The sequence below is a fragment of the Triticum urartu genome, chromosome 4, assembly GCF_003073215.2.
Source record: "Triticum urartu cultivar G1812 chromosome 4, Tu2.1, whole genome shotgun sequence".
Lineage (NCBI taxonomy): Eukaryota > Viridiplantae > Streptophyta > Magnoliopsida > Poales > Poaceae > Triticum > Triticum urartu.
Genome location: NC_053025.1, coordinates 150,758,841 through 150,771,472, shown reverse-complemented (window position 1 = coordinate 150,771,472; position 12,632 = coordinate 150,758,841).

The window sequence follows — 12,632 nt, the reverse complement described above, 5'->3', positions numbered from 1 at the left end:
AAAAAATAAGCAAAAAAATAGCAACTGTCACTAGGCACTGGGTCAACAGGTTAGTCCCAAAAATGATATAAAGTTGCTATATAATGATTGTAAAACATCCAAGAATGACAATATATTAGCATGAATACTTCATACAGTATACATACATTGGAGATGTATCAACTGGATACCCGACCGGTCTCTTAGTTGAAAAGGGAAATAAAGGGAAAAGGAAGTACAAATTGGATAAGGAACAGATCTATTATTGGTTGAGAAAGGACAGAAAGTGGTGGCTAGTGCACAAGTCAATAGAGTATGTCCAGGATTACATTTGCTGACCTCACATAGTAAAAGGTCTCTGCCCTCACAGAGTATGAACAAACTCGGCATCACCATTTTATGCCTCCTTGTAGATACATTGTGCTGATGCATCCACAGTCGCATGTCCGTATACCAACTTTTTGCTGTTGTTAATGTAAGGCCGCATGTAAAATGAAGAAATCACATGGTTATCTTAAGGACATGTCTATCCAATGTTATTGTTAATCTAACGCCCCTAGTCATATGATTGAATTAAACTTTGTTACAAATGGTACTCCTGCTATTTTTCCCAGTATGATAAGTAACTTGCTTGTTTATGCTGCTGAGTGTCTTGGTTTCCCCACTGTCCCATGGCCTTAAACCAACTCTTAAGCTGTTGTTGATCTGTTGTATCTGGTAAACAAGCAATGCCACCATTAAAGTAATCCCATATTTGACGAATGTCATTGTTGATCGTAATGCTTCCGGTAACATGAAGCAATGTTGTCGTTTTAAAATTTCTACAGTCCTTGCGTTATTGCCATGAACATAATCAATATGCTTATTTTCATTTCGTCTATGTTTCCTATCTTGTTATTGACCAGTAACTATTTTCTTACTATCTTTTTGTGCGGATAGGGATATCCATTTCACCTTGTTACTATTGTGACCTTTTGGTGAACTGCACAAACACTTTTTTTGGAATGAGTGTCTTATGCAGTTCAACTAAAATGTCACGTGGGAAACGTCTCTAAATTTTGGTGGAACTGTACAAAATGGTGATTGGAGCTTCCAAAATCTCCGTCAAACTCTGCTGGTAATCTCGTGCAACATTTTATTAGCCTTTGCAAGATGAGCTGTCACTGTCACCACAATGGCACTTTATTTTAGTGGATTGCGCAAAAGGGTAAGCAAATTATAGTTGCACATTGCATGAGCAGGACATGCAACCTTAATGTTGCTCAATTTTAGTGCAACTACTAAAGAAGAACCTGCCAGCTCTTGAGATAAACTACTTCTTGCTAGCTAAATGATGCAATCTTTGCTTCATTTCAGGTGAAATGTAGAAAAATTCACATGAATTGAATCATCGAGTGGATCTACAGGTTGACCACATCGAGTCGTGGCGGCATAGGGGCCCCTCTCTCACCTATGGTTCCCATGACCGGGTATGTTCCTTTTTGGTTGATTTTGACTCTGCATCCAGCTAGTGATCGTGTGCTAGTGTTTTGGCACTACTACTGCCACTGATAAAATGAAGTAATAATACATTTAAAATAGAGCTACTGTCTTAGCTACCATTTCATTTCCAATGTAGATAACTTGCAGAAGACCTATCCGGTAGAATTAAGTCCATGTGCACTGCATCAATCACATAGATGCACTGAACTACTTGAGTCTAGCACGCCTACTGTTGAGGTGGCGTGGGCCCTCTTTAACAAGCGGGCGCTATAATTTTAGTTGAACTACACAAAAAAGGTGATTGAAATGAGTCGACACTCCTCCTTCTACTGCCACACTGAGTTGTTAATGGATGTCAATGAATCACTTTCATGGCAAGATACCTGACCATGAAGAATAACTTGATCTCCCAAATTCATATCACAAAGGTCAGTACTGTCCTTTATCAACATGATTGTGCTTTCTCATACTATGCTAACATTGTATTTTTAAAATAAAGCTATTCTATCACAATCTTTTCTCATTTTGTAAATAAAGTTTGCTTCAACTAGTGGCACTATTATAGTAATCATGCTCTTTCTTATCTGTGCAAATAGGAATACTTAACTACAGATGTTGCGATGGTCAAGAGCATTTGCCAAGTTCCTGGGTTGTATGACATGGCTAGCCAAGATGGATTTAATCCCGAGATTCACTTTATCCAAAGGCTCTAATGGGTTGGTTCTGAATCTTGTGAGCTGGGAATCAATGAGATGTGTAGGCATCTTTGTTGAACTTATTATTTGAATATTATTTGTTGGTTCTGAATATTGCAAGCTGGGAAACATGACATGATGATGCAGAGGGCAACAACCATAACAAGCTGTTCAAACTTGGTAGTATTGTTTGTGTGAAAGTGCGGCAAATGTGTTGATCGTGTGCGTATTGAGAATAATAATTCTAATTGTTGTGCATGTTGATCCTGTGGCACTAATAGAATGAGCCAATGCTTTGCTTGTTTTAAGAATAAATTTTCATTAAAGTTAACTAAATTTATGTAAAGTGGCCACCAACACTTGTTATTACAGTACCAATACAGACCCGCTCGTGAACCGGCGTGTGGCCGGAATAGGTTTCTTAATGGAGGCATTTGAATGCACCGAGGGTGCATGTTCTGCCGGGCATGCAGCGGACGAGGGAGGGGTAGTAACAACTGTCACCTGTACACACTCAGTTTACTGTTGAATGCAGTTCTCCAAGAGCTGAAAAACAAACTGTTACCGCCACCTACCCACTCATTCACTTGAAGAGACTCCAATGGCGATCCGAGGGGTGAGCCTGTTGGATATGGACTTCAGCAAGGAGTTCACCGTTCAGACCCATGGCAGCACCAAGTTCAATGTGATGTACACCAACGATCCAAACTCGGTGAAGCTTTGCCTCGCAAAGTTCATGAAGTACCTACAGGAGGAGAAAGCACAAGCTCGTAGGACTAAGCCTTGTTCCCATCCATTCATCTCCTAACAGCGGATCACCATCACCCATGTATGCGTGTGGGACGAGGTTCTCATCTACCACTGTTGTAGGGCCATCAGATGTTCTAGAGCATTCGCGTGTTTTATCGATAGCGCCGACTACACCTTCGCTACGGTGGAGAGAAGGAAGAACGCGATGATTCGGCCATCTAGTGCAAGAAGCTTGTCGACATCTAGAAGCAATACAAGATCATCTGCAACGGGCAGGAGAAGGACTCCGTGGCTGACCTGGCCGTGACCATCATCGACCCCTGCTATGCTGACATGAAAGAAGACATCGATGCCAAGAACCTGAACATGTGGGAGGTACCTCTCAATCTAGCCTACATAACCTACGCGGCCAAGGACGCGTACGCATGCTACAACATGTACAGGTGGATCTTGGACATGAGGGTGTGTATGCTTCCCGTAACCGACGAGTACACGGATAGCCGCAGCATCATGATCAAGCGTGCCAGGAAGGTCTAGATGATGTACTTTATCTGTTTATAAGCACCTTTATCATCTAGGTGTTTCATGCATTAGCCTATGTGTCATAATCATCTATTTTGTCTGAAATATTACGTCTAAGAACCCAATTGACTTGTTTGCTTTTTTTAGTGGCTATTTGCTTATGTATGTAACTAGTTCACTGGGCTACTGTGCTTTGAATCTCCTTCCTCCCAACATATTCCCCTTCTCAGGTGGACCCAGCAGGTCTCGTACACTGACATCTGGTACCAACCACCTATCCATTTGTATTTCTTTATTTTGTTCAATCTTTCGTCCTCTTTCTACAGTGGCTAGCGGTGCTGCTGCGCACGCCTCGGTGACCCATCCTAGCCTATGGCAGTGGCCAGGACATCCCTCTACTCCCACACATTATCCGGCGGTGGTAGCTCCACCGGCCCACCCTGCACCCGAACAAGTCAACCCTCGTACTCCACTTAACATGCGTCTTCCCCGACTCCGGTTCGTTCAGGTCCAAGGTCTCGACGTCGTCCTCCGCCTTGGTGCTCTCGCCGCAGCGCCACCGTCTGTCGTTCCCAACATGGTCAACAAAACGAGAGGAATTGGGAGACGACTGTTCATCGAGAGGCTGACAGTCCGGGGCCACCAGGTCCATGGCCTAGGTTTTGTTGTTTAACACGCGCAGCCCACGGCATGCAGACACAGTTGATCCAGCAGGTTTCAACTTTTTTTGGGTCCAGCAGGTATCAAGCAGCCTCTGGGCCTCCCAGCCTAGCTTGTCTATAATGTCAGCATCCCAAGTTATGTTTGTTTTTTCAAGACAACTCATAGCTCAGTTCTATTTTTCTATAAGTGCAAAACTGAACCTATGTTTCCCTTCTATAATTGTATATATATACTTATATTTATATCTTATTTTATTATATATATAATAGAAACAACATAAGGTCCAACCATTGTATAGACCTTCCCACTTGCTTTATTTTTCATTTTTATTAATCCTATATCTGAATTTTCTCCCACTTCCTTTGTCGATGTAATATGAGTTTTCTCCCAGTAGTTTTCCCTAGAACTAACTCAACTGTCCCACGTCTAGCCTAAAAATAATAATACCCCACGTCCTATTAACTCATCAAATTAAAACGATATTTTATTTAAATCTAAATTTATTACAAAATAATAATAATAATAATAATTCACTACTGAAGGATGCTGCTAACGCGACACTATGATCAGAGACCCTTCGACGAAACTGTGTGCGATGCCATAATCTCAAACGGTGGCGTAAAATAACCGTCAAAAAAGGTGCAAAACATTTGCGATGGAGGACGCATCAAACACGGTTCAGATTTTAGTTGCGCGTGCGATGTAGGGCACACGGCTAACCCGTTCGAACTGTTTGCGATGAGGCAGAACAATAGAAATGGGCAGCCATATCAATTTGTGTGCGATATACAGCATATAGTTCACTTCGATGAATTGTTTGATATTAGGGAGTGCAACATAAACGGTTTGCCAGATCAAGGTGTGTGTGATATAGGGCATACGGTTCACTCGGACGAACTGGCTTCGGTTAGCGAATGCAACAGAAACGGTTCAACTTAACAAGATGTGTGTGATACGTGGCAAACAGCAAACTCGGATGAACTATTTGCGATGAGAATTTACAACACAGACGGTTAATACAGTTAGTTCGTGTGCGATTCTGTGTGTACAAAAAACTTTGAAAAATGCAAACTAGTTGCTTGCGGTGGCTAGGAGTATCGCACACGATGCGTCTGCGAGTACTCGTGTGCGATGATTAATAAGCTACACATGCATTTCCTTATTTTAACACTTGTGTGATAAATAACACGTGGCACCGGATATGGTATTCGAGTTGTGTGTGTGCTCCACTTAGTCTTCCCGCGCTCTAGCGAATGCTTCCCGCGCTCCAGCGGATGCCTCCCGCGCTCCACATGGGTGAATTGTAAAATCCACGCTTATTCCCTCACCGGTTTCCCGCCACCAGCTAACGGCTTGCTGCATATAACCCAGGCGGCAACGCACCGCCACGACACTCTACGAAGATCTAGTCCTCACCCATCTACCATTAGTTATTCCAAGCATGTCAGGCAACGACGAAAGCTTTGACGTCGACGCCTACCTGCGTTACATCTTCGGCGAGGAGAACGAGCCAGAGCAGGTCGGGGAGCAAGAGCTTTATTGGCCGGTGCAGGCACCATGGCCCATCGGCGGCGATATTGGCGTCACAGTCCTTGGGAGCACAATCGACATATTGCAGAGGAGGTGTGATGAGCAGTTTGCCATCCACCATGCAAAAGATCCAGAGCTGCTCAGCGGCATGATCGACGACCCACCCGAAGAACCGCCGTCAGCAGTGCTCATCGAGAGCCTGATGCCCCGCAAGGAATGGGCAGAGGACCTCTGCGATTTACTTAAGACAAAGGCAGCCTGCGGCTTCATCATTGCCCACGGCGGCCGTATCAACCTCGATCCCGATGATGTGGTGGCCAGGCTCGAGCACATCCTTGGCGGAGGTGACGTCCCCGACAAAGTAGAACATCGCCAACGTGATATCTTGAGGATGCAGGTGATCGAAGGAATTTGCTACCAGGCCAGAGGCATGGAAATGGAGCGGTTCCACGGAGTTGTCATGCGCGCGATTGCATGCTGTCAAGATCTTCTGGAAGAGGCCCAACAGCCCCAAGAGCCTCCCATCAGCGCCAGCAGCTCCGTAGGTGGAGGCGGGTCGGGACACTCGGAGTGAACGGCCGCAAGGGTGCTATGCTGATCATGGAGTCCGAGAAGACCATCGTCGGAAGGCCGCCAGCTCAGAGCTTATATTTTATTATAATTTTATGCATATGTAGGCCGTGAGTGTTCTGGGCCTTGCCGCATTTGGCATTTTAAATTATCCTGAATATGTAAGACAATTATTAAGAATTATTAACCGTTGCCATTGTAACTTTGCCTCAACATCGAGCAGAGCGCGCGTAGGGACGCCAAAGCGGAGCGCGCCCCGGCCGCCTCAACGGCGAGCAACCACGTGGTCAACCTTCTGCCAGCAATAAATTTTGACCTTGTTTCTCATCACATTGCTGATTACAACGCAATAAGTAATTGTAAATCTATTCACACCTATCAAACTAATATGTGTTCACACTTAGCACCAGGCTATAAAAACTACCCACTCGAAAATTACTTCACAGTTCCTCTCCTCATCACCCACAAAACTATTTTTTCTGTCAAGTCGTTCCGCCATGACCGGTAGGAGGAGTTTAGGGTGGACATATAACCAGGCAGCAAAGACGAAGGCCGCGGAAGAACTAGAGAGGTCCCGCTGCAAAGTCGCAGCCGCAGTAGAGATGTCCCAGCGCACCGCGGAGCCCTCGAATGAGCTCCCACAGGCACGCAAGGGATCTCACAAGCGCATTCATGGCATCGGCCATCGCGACGAGCCGGCGTTCCTGAAGTCCTTCACCGGCGATCACAACATTCTCCCTGGCGTCACTACGCGGTAGGAGCTAGTCGATGACTTGATGAAGCTGCTCAAGATCAGTGATGCCTTGGTTGACAAGGCGACCGGCCTCATCGAGCAACTTATGGATGACAATGTGAAGCTCCTCAAGTTGGTCGCCGAGAAGGAGGAGGAGGCCACCAGCTGGAATTTGTTGCATGAGCAGAGCAGTGCCTCGGAGATGACGCTAAAAACGGTCATCGAGGAACTGATGGGTGGCTTGAGGAAGCTCCGGATCAAGCGCGAGCAGGAGGTGGAGGAATCCGTGGCTGCTTTCAAGCAAAGTCATGAGGAATTGAAAAAGGAGCTGGAGGATTTCGCCGCCCGGTGATCCATCGATGAGTAGAGACAGTAGCGACCCAAAACGTTGTCTGTAATTTCCTTCTTCTCTTGCTCCCGTGTCTTCTGGGCTTTGCCGCATGTGGCATTTTAAATTACCTAGAATATGTAAGACAATTATTATCTGCACCATTGTAAATTTGTCGTCGTATTATCCGTTGCCATTTTATTTGTGGTCGTATTATCCGTTGCCCTATGTGGCATTTTAAATTAGGGCGGAATACGAGTAGAAAACACGAACAAAGCAAATGCTGCCATGGGATCACAAGCAAACACCCTCCGTCCAGGTGCTTTAATTAACCCATTAATGAAGTAGTTGTGAGCGAGGCGGGCGGCGGCTGGTGCATGGAGGTCAAAGAGCTCGCTTCCCGGTGAGCATGGGCGGCCTTGCTGCTCGCACGTTTCCCGTCGAGCCTGCGAGGTGGACAGGATGCACGCGTGCCGTCGAGCCTGCGTGGCGGACTGCTCGCACGCGTCCTGTCGAGCCTGCAAGGCGGACTTCTCACGCTCGTCCTGTCTAATCAAACAGTTGCACGCACGCCATCGAGTATGGTTAAATTTCAAAACGGTTAATATAATACAACCGTTTGCGATATTAATGTGTCAGCTTTTTGTTTCAAAAAGGACTTCGTTGGCTACTAATGTGTGCGCCTCTTCTCAAACTGGACGATTTTTTACCACGGCATATATGTGCCATGTCATGAAACCATGCCAAGTTTCATGTTTTTGTGTGACTTTTTTGATTTACTGGGATTTAAAAACCAAGATTCTCATTGTTTCAGGACGACGACAAGTTTGTAATTCATTCTCATTCCTTAAACGAGACCTAAACATGCACCCAATGACACATGTACGATTTCCCACCCATTTTGCTTCACTGGAGCATGTGGTTGTAGTTCAAATTTGAATTATGGACTACATTAAATGCATAGAAAACTTAGTAATTAGTAATATATATACAATGGCCAAACGAACCCTGAACAGTTTCAAATTTCAGCTCGACACTCCTGTTATTCTATGTTGCCTGTAGAAAACAAAGTTCAAGGCGAGAAGAGGCATCAATTATCGTTTCGCCCACAAGAGGGGCATGTTTCCCTACCGGAGCCATGAGGGTTGCGACATGCTCTGGTTTGTAAAAGGATTGTAATATAGCTTCCCCCAAATTGGACAATTGTATGTACCATGTAGTGACACCATGCCAAGTTTGATGATTTCCTGGTGAGTTATGGATTTATAGACATTTAAAAACCGAGATTCGCAATGTTTGTGGCCTAGCCAGGACGGCGAGATGGTTGAATTCGTTCCCATTCATTCCATGGAACCTAAACATGCACCCCAAGGAAACATGTACATTTTGAATGATGGACATTAAATGCCTAGAAAACTCAATTAATGAATAAAAAAGGTCAAACGAACCCTGAATAATTTCAAAATTCATCGTGAATCTCCAGTTGTCCCGTGTCACGTGTAAAAGCAAATACGAGGCTAGAAGAGGGAGTGATTATCGTTTGGCCCACAAGGGGACACGTTTCCCTATCGAAACCACGAGGGTTCTTGCGACAAGCTCCGGTTTGTAAGAGGTTTGTAATAAAGCTTGGCCCAAATTGGCAATGTTTTTACCACGGCATATATGTTCCATGACGTGACACCATGCCACCTTTGATGACTTTCTGGTGAGTCTAGGATTTATGGGGACTTAAAAACAGAGATTCAAAATGTTTGAGGACGAGCCAGGACATCGGTATAGTTGTAATTCATTCCCATTCCTGGCATGAGACCTAAACATGCACCCAAGGACACATGTATATTTTTTCTAGCCATTTTGGTGAACTGGAGCATGTATTTGTAGTTCAGATTTGAATTATGGACATTAAATGCCTAGGAAACTCAATTAGTGTATAAAAAGGCCAAACGAACCCTAAATAAGTTTAAATTTCAGCATGGATTATCATGTCGTTCCATGTTGCCCGTGGAAGAAAATACAAGGCGAAAAGAGGCAGTGATTACATTTCGCCCAAAAGGGAACACGTTTCGCTATCAAAACCACGAGGCTTCTTTGAGAGAACCTCCAGTTTTTGTAAGAGGTTTGTAATAAATCTTGGCTCAAATTGGATAATTTTTTTACCATGACATATATGTGCCATGACGTGACACCATGCCACCTTTGATGACTTTCTGGTGAGTTTAGGATTTATGGGAACTTAAAAACCAAGATTCGAAATGTTTGAGGACGAGCCATGACACCAGTACGGTTGTAATTCCTTCCCATTCCTGGCATGGGACCTAAACATGCACCCAAGGACACATGTATAATTTTTCTAGCCATTTTGGTGAACTGGAGCATGTATATGTAGTTCAGATTTGAATTATGGACATTAAATGCCTAGGAAACTCAATTAGTGTATAAAAAGGCCAAACGAACCCTGAATAAGTTTAAATTTCAGCATGGATATCTTGTCGTTCCATGTTGCCCGTAGAAGAAAATACAAGGTGAAGAGAGGCAGTGATTACGTTTCGCCCACAAGGGGGACATGTTTCCCTATCAGAACCACGAGGCTTCTTTGAGAGAAGCTCCGGTTTGTAAGAGGCTTGTAATAAAACTTGCGCCACAATGGATGAAAAAAATCCTCGACATATAAGTGCGATGTCGTGACACCATGGCAGGTTTCACAATTTGCAGCTTAGTTTTGGATTTATGAGGATTTAAAAACCGAGATTCTTCTCACAAAATGTTTTCAAATAGCACATGGTCATCTCACGAAAGCCGATATTCAATGAAAACTTCGTGGAAACCATAATTTAAAGTTTCATAAAAATCTGAAAAAAAAAGTGGGATGTTAAGAAGGTGATGTTTTATTGCGACACAAAATTTCAAGTTGAAAAACATTACTAGATGTGTGCTATGAAAAAGACAAATTCCGCTCTGAATAGTGACATTACTATTCGGCACTATTCAACACTAATTTTGTCTTTTTCATAGATCACATCTCGCAATGTGTTTCAACTTGAAATTTTGTGTGGCAATAAAACATCATCCTCTTAACATCCCGCATTTTTTTGAAACTTCAAAACATCTTTTTCTCGTGGTTTTCACCGGTTTCCACCGAATGTTGGTTTCCGTATGATATACCCCCCACTGCGCGCGCGATCTGAGTCCCGCGTTCTGACTGACCAGAACCCAAACCCCACGGATCGTACGTGTGCACCGTTGGATTCTACCAGATCGAACGACAACCCTGAGCCCTTTCGATAGCACATGCAGTACATTGGTAAGCATTGTGCGCATGCGTCGTGTAGCTCATGCTTCCTTCTCTACTAGGTTTTCATTCAAAACAGGCTACCGTTTCTCGCCACTCCTCTCATCAATTTCTTGCGTCTTCTCCCAGATATGCATGATGTAGATGTTTGTTTAATTCTTATAGTTCATCTCATCCGAAATCAATTAGTTCTATAAAAACTATTTTAAGATTCATGGAATTGTGCATTGTAAAGGTAAAAGCAAAAGGTGACAATTCATTTAGAAAAAAAGGTTTGGGCAATTAAGATATGGAAGATTCTAGAGAATAAAGGAGAAATGCTTGTGTTTTGAGGTTTGTGCATTATGCTTAAGTTCAACCATGGAGTCTTCTAGATTGTACATGTGGCAGAATCTGGTGGAATGTAGATGATATCCAATGGCCAATAGTGCTCAGATTTTCCAACTATCTACCGTCGGATTGGCTTCATCCAACGAGTAACTTTCATAGTTATTCGCACACTATATATATATATGTGTCCCATGCTAGACAAAATAAAGTTTGAGCGCATGCGTGGGACGCCCCCCCCCCCCCCCCCCCCCCCCCGCCACCACCTCGAAGTTGGGACACTCACATCATATGTATTGAACCAGGCTTGGAGTCGGGTACGGTGTTCGGTTTGTAATGTAGTTGGCGTGGCCCATCGAAGTTGTGCATTTGGGATTTAAACACATCATACACCATCGTACCCATACATATTTTCGGGCCGCATGCAGTGTATAAGGGGTCTTCTGATCGACCATGTCTCCCTTTGTGCGGTTTTTTGTGACGACACGGATATCTGTGGGCCAGAATGGATTCCTCCTAGTTCGTGTTAGGGCCGGTCACCGTCAAATTTCGGTCAACCAAAGCTCGAGCTCATGCATTGTTAGGATTCCCTCCCAGATGCACGGATTGCTGGGTTCGACCTACATCAAACCCTGTGTACGTATCTCGTCCTTAACTACCTTTCCTTAATGGTTGTTGTCTATATCGAGAGGTAGGCACCACATCTAAATTGTAAATTATTATATATTGAAAACACACATCACCCCTTCCCAACGTACATCATTTTGGGCCGCATGCAAGAGGTCCTGGTTTTGTGGTCCCTCTCATGCGATTTTTATGATGGTTCAATCTATTGGCCCAAGCGGTTTATCGACAACAACAACTATCATTTGACCAAACGAAATATTCATTGGTCTGTCTTATGGTAGGTCATGGCGAAATTCATGTATGACCAAAGTATCGATCATTACGTGTGTCGTGGAATTGTCACGGCAGATGTCCTAGTGTGAGTACTTAGTCATGAGGCCAACGCATCTTTGTAGTAGCTTGAGAGGAGTTGAGCAGAATCGAGAGACGCAACATAAGACAAGGATTTAGATAGCTTCGGGCCCCGGGAAACATCGTCCGGTAATAGCCCTACATGTTGTTTGTGGCTAGGTCTCATTACGATTATGAGGGAGTCGCCGGTAAGCCGACTCTTCCTGTCTAGCCCTAGAGATTGTTTCTTCTTGCTTGTTGCCTCTCCCTCTTTGGGGAGCCCTGCCCCACCTTATATATGTTGAAGGGGCGGGTTACATGTGGAGTCCTATTAGGATTAGGACTAGTCCACCTTCTAATACAAACCGGATACAAGTCCGGGTCTTGACTCCTTGTAAGGGCAATATTCCTCACGCCTTTCCTCTTAAACCGGCCCACCATAACATGAACCGGCCATCCGGGCCTTGGGCCTAGTCATCCGTCTGTCCCGCCCGCCGGGTTACCAGTGAGTCATAATGTTCAGGCAGGTTGCTTGTAAAACGTCAGGTCAGGGCGGGTCGCCAGTGAATTGCCAAGTGTCAACCGGGTCTCAAGTAAATCGCCAAGTCTGGCTGGGTCATATTTCCGGCCGGGTAATACCGCGGGGTATATCCGTGACATTAGCCGCCAGTTTAATTTGGATTTATCCATGTTAAACTAATCCTGTAAAACAAACACAAGAACAACCTTCACAAGTCGTACTCCGGGTTAAAAATTCTTGTAAACCGGCACCTGATCATCTGTAAGTCCTTGTCATTTCCTTCTTGA